Raw genomic sequence first — 5,678 nt, 5'->3', positions numbered from 1 at the left:
GGACCTATTCTAACCCGGATCCCCACGGGGTTCTACAATTTGAAGAAAATGTGTCACAAGTCTCAAGATCCTCAAAATCTTTTAGCCGCAGTTTGTCATCACTCCCTTATTCTTTAGGAAGACCGTACATGGGACACAAGTGGACATGGAAACTATATTACAATTATGCAACTGAGGTGAATTAACAATATCAACATACCCCTCAAAGTTTAGAACGTGATAGAAATTCCATCATTCAGCAGTTGATCAACTCACGTGTTTTTCAAGTCATTCCCGGCAGATCACATGAAACTTTCACATTGAAAAATGTTGACATCCTGAGCAATGTAAATGTACACGAATTGCATAAATCGATAAACGAAAAGAAGAGGGAGTACTCATTTGGAAAATATGCTTTCTAATGTAAGAAAAATGTGATCAAAAGCATGTTCATGTATTATAGTTACTGTATTGAAAAATTATGCAGACAATCCTTTAATTATAGTGTGATTCATAGTAAAAAATATTGATACATGTTTCGATTTTAGCTTGACAAGAAAAAAAAAACCCAGAATTATTTTCTTGAAATAGATTACATTTCGTCTTATGAGAAATAAATTCAATGTAATAATTAAATTGAAAGTTTATTTTATTTTAATAGAAATTCAGGTATGTTGTAGTTTCTGACACTAAATAACTCAACTGGTAGACACTTGGCTGTTCCATATAGAAAATAGTTTAGCATTGTGAATTGTTAATAAAAGAAATGTGTCCAAATTAGGTTCATGTATATTATGTTTAGATTCAGATTTATCCTGCATTCAACTATTCGAAGTATAAAATATGTAAACGTTTCATCAGAAATTACACTTCTGTGATGAGCATGTTCAGATCTGAATTTTATTATGATTTGTTATAGTTGTGTCATCATAGGAACTTCGACAATGATTTTTATCACTGTGTCACAGAGACCAGTCAATATTTCAGCTGGTAAGATAGTCGGTTCATAACATTCATTTTGGAGTAAAGAGTTTTTCATTTCGTGTAAGGAAACTGTCCAAGTTTCTCCCATTTCATCGGTGATGGTTCGGTATGGCTTGTTATCATCATCTATATATTAGGAAGCAGCTGCATTACAATGCTATTGTCTTCATTAGGAAAAAATGAATTTGAAAAACCACAGGACAGTGCACACAATCATATGAGATAGCACAATTGTGGACAGCTTTCATATTTTCAGGTGAGAAATGAAGGATTTATTAGTGTTCTCTACAAGTTTTTATTTTGCAGTATTGTCTCATTTGATCATCAGTTGCTGTCACACGGACATCAATAGGGTGGTAGTACACGATGGATTGGGAGGGGCTGTTGTCTCGGCCTGCAATTCCACTTTCCTGCATGAAACCATTGACACTTTTTGGTGCACCCCATTGAATGACTTTGTGTATATATTTTACATTGATGCCCATCCCAAAAGCATTGGTAGAAATCAGTACACGAAGTTTACCATCAGTTTGTTGAACATTTTCTGAAATAATTTGTTTTTATATAGAGTAGAGCGGTGGAACATAGCAGACAAACAATTGGCTGAAGATTGTCCTTAGTAAGATTCATTGGTTCCAAGTTCTGAAAAGGGAGTAAATAATGGAACATGTCTTGATGTTTCTACAATAGACAATTACTTTGGGGGTTTCACTTTTTATGCCCCCCTTCGAAGAAGGGAGGGCATATTGCTTTGCTGCTGTCTGTCGGTACACTTAGTTTCAGTTCATTTTCTTCGCAACCATTGCACATACTGAAATGAAATTTGGTATCCAGATATATCACATGAATATCTAGTTCAAGTTCATGTTTGAGTTACAATCGCACCATTTTTGACAGAGTTATGCCCCTTGGACATAGAAAAATTTCAATTATTTGCAGTTTCCATTCATTTTCTTTGCAAACGTTGTACATACTGAAATAAAATTTGGTATACAGATATATCACATGAATATGTAGGTGGAGTTCTGTTTTGGGTACGATCGCACCATTTTTGACAGAGTTATGCCCCTTGGACATAGAAAAATTTCAATTATTTGCAGTTTCCATTCATTTTCTTTGCAAACGTTGTACATACTGAAATAAAATTTGGTATACAGATACATCACATGAATATGTAGGTGGAGTTCTGTTTTGGGTACGATCGCACCATTTTTGACAGAGTTATGCCCCTTGGACATAGAAAAATTTCAATTATTTGCAGTTTCCATTCATTTTCTTTGCAAACGTTGTACATACTGAAATAAAATTTGGTATACAGATATATCACATGAATATGTAGGTGGAGTTCTGTTTTGGGTACGATCGCACCATTTTTGACAGAGTTATGCCCCTTGGACATAGAAAAAATTCAATTATTTGCAGTTTCCATGAACGGACTTGGAAAAATTCCAATTTGGGGGAAGGGGGGCATAAGTGTTTTACAAACATCTCTTGTTCTCAATTTAAGTTCATCATAAGCCATTGGAAATTTTCCTCTACATCATAAGATGTTTTTTTGCAAAATAAATGATATTTTTCCTATTGCAGCAACCGATAACTGTATGGTATGAGTTAATTCCGGACATTTTGGATATCTTTACTGTAGAATCTTGGGTTGCAGTAGCAGTCAAAGCAACCATCACATAATTTCGTTTGGGTCTTTTAGTTCAAGAAGAGTGTTAAAATTTGCATTTTCTAACTCTCCCAAGAGGGGGCAGATGGTGGACGATAAGCAGAGCAATAAAAGATAGGTTTTGAATTTTTTAGATTTATCTAGCCATATTGTTTCAATATTACTGATTTCTAAATCAGTTCTACGTTTATATGAAATCTCATTTGAAATGTATATTAAAATTCCACCACCTGCCTTTAGTATACGATCTTTTCTTTCAAAGACAAAGCCCTCAATATTCAATTCAGAGTTGCCTATCTGATCGGTCAAAAAGTCTCACATACACCTAAAGTGTCTTAAGTTTGTATATTTTGGAGCAATAGTTTTATTTCGTCAATTTTTGGAATAATATGACAAATATTTAAATTTCCGAATCGTAAACCTTTTTTTAACCAAACCAAATCCTTGGTTATTTTGTATTGTTTGAGTATCATTTTTATGGGTCAAAGGGGCTATTTTCATTACTTGTGAAACAGATTTGAATGAGCTTGGTATAGGAGAAATGACGGTGGTTTGTTCAGCTGAACTCGGGCTACTTTAAGAATCCGTGTTCGACTATGTCTTACTTTTAAGAATCCGTGTTCGATTGTGTCTTACTTTTAACATGTGGTTTTCTTGACAATTTAGAATTTGTAGAGTTATTACAATTATCAATATCGTCACATAAACATTGTAAATTGTAATCTTCATTACAAATAATGCTAAGGATAGAAAAAGTACCCGAGTTCGAAAAAAAATTTAGTATGGTTGTTGACGGCTACGCATTCTTTGCCTGATACCTAGTACATGTATGGACAGGATTTCATCTTGTGTCCTAATTCCCCGCAATTCCAACAATCAAGCTTTCGTCCGTGTCTACAGCGGTGCGATGTGTGTCCGTGTTCACTGCAAAAGTAACAAGTCACAGACTGGTAAAAACTTGCATTGAAATCTGTATTGGTCGACAGGAATTAACACGCAAAATCGAAACTTCACTGTTAAACGGTTTGTCTGAAAGATGAATCCTGTCTTTCCAATAATGCATACGGTTCACCTCCTTGATTTCACTTTTGTTGGAAATGAATAAACCTCCAAATTCACTACATACACGTCTACATCCCGTCTCCGTAATACTTGGGAAAAATATATTTTGGTTCCTGGAGAACGATGTTTGATGTCGGTGATGATTTCCGCCGCATCATGTTCCATCACGTCCACGTCTCGATGAGATGAGGCATTATTCCCCCGGCTTGAATGATGATGCGGGAATATTTTGATGCATTTATTCTGTGAATTTTCTCTTTGATGTGGGATAGTTTATCCCCTCAATTAGTTCTTACGTGGACATCCTTTTGTTACCCTCTGGTTCTTACCCGTTGTAGGATTGAACTTCCAATTATAACTTTTTTTATCCCGGGTTTTTCCTTTATCATAGATCTTGCAGGTGTTTGATGATGGTCCTGTGATTCGGTGTTTGTACCAGAATCACGTTGTACCAGTTCACATTGTTTTTCCTGAAAAGCATTGCATAACATGTTTTTTCGACATTCACTGTTATCTTTCACATCCGAATAAGTTCTGGTTCAACATGTTTTAAGTAACTTTTATGTGGCTTAAACAACACAAGTTCATGTGAGGGATTTCCATCCCTCCCACCTCTACCCATGTGTTGCACAAAAATCTCCATCTTCAACTCCGTTTTGACATCTTTCATAAGTGCTTTCTATTAAATTAGTTCCCAACACAGAGCATTGGCTTTTCCTGACGACAATCATCTTTATTAAGTGTAATAACAGTTTTAGGAGCCCTCTTTTTAGGGGACTGACTCTCTAATCGATGTATGCACTGTGAGGTCCTGACAAATATGGAGTTTAGTCTCTGACAGAGGGATTAACAGTCCTTATTCCCCTACTACCTGGTAGGCATCTCAGCATGCCATAGATTCTCAGTTCAATATTTTCTAGCAAGTGAACGTAATTAATTTAGAATTATTTTATCAACTTTAATATATAAACATATTTTAGTCTGAGCAACCCACCTAATTTTTATTTAACTTGAGATTCTGAAAGTGTTTACTTTTATTGATTGTCTTGGATCATGAATGTCTCTCTTTGTGTACCACTCCGGTTTAACACTAATTAATACATAACGTAGGCTTTCCTCACTTAAAACAGCCTGCTCATCCCCTGTTTCACCAGTTATCATTTCTTCAATAAGTATCTACTTCTTAAATACGGATATACTATTTTATACTTTTTTTATTTTACAGATTTTAGAGAAATTCTTAATTTAGAGATATATTAATATCCAAAAGCTTCAAGCAACAATAGTAATGTTAATGAATAATTTCTAATATGTTACAAAGAAAACGAAAAATAAAATGTATAAATTTCGAAATATGAAAATACAGAATTTATTTTTAGATTTTAAACAACTTCCGAATTTAGAGATTTGAAAATGCGTAATTCAAATCGCCTAAAGCAGCCATAATAATTAAAAATAATAATTAATTAATACTTGTCTGTTCTAAAGAGAACAAAAATAAATCAATTTCAAAATATAAAAATACCGATGCCTGTCCGGAGAGATGCAATAGTTTAGCATGAGCAGGAATGTCACAAAGAAGCTGTAATAATGCAACTTGAACAGTCACGGCTGCTCCTGTTTAGGTATTTACAATACGCAGCACTGTTAAGGCTTACTATGAGAAATCAACGGAAAATATGGAAATAGCATAGTATAACCTACTCTGAACTGTATTGAGTTTGGTCCCATCGATAGACAGTCACGTGATAAATGCATAGTAGGTACACTGAATGGAGGTCAATAAGGCCTAAAAAAAATAAGTTTGTTTCCTGTAACCCGACCGACCCATTCAAATTACCCCCGGGTGGATTTTTTTCTGACAAATGCCAAAACTTCGTTTGATCAATCAGCTGATTCTATTTATTAAAAAAAGAAAATTAGCTTGTAGCTTAAATTGAGACATAAAATATGTCAACCTAGTTTACATTTACCTTATTTA

The sequence above is a fragment of the Saccostrea cucullata genome, unplaced genomic scaffold (genome assembly GCF_032062105.1).
Source record: "Saccostrea cucullata isolate Sc308-1 unplaced genomic scaffold, CSIRO_AGI_Scuc_v1 ctg7874, whole genome shotgun sequence".
NCBI lineage: Eukaryota > Metazoa > Mollusca > Bivalvia > Ostreida > Ostreidae > Saccostrea > Saccostrea cuccullata.
This window is presented reverse-complemented; position numbering follows the sequence as displayed.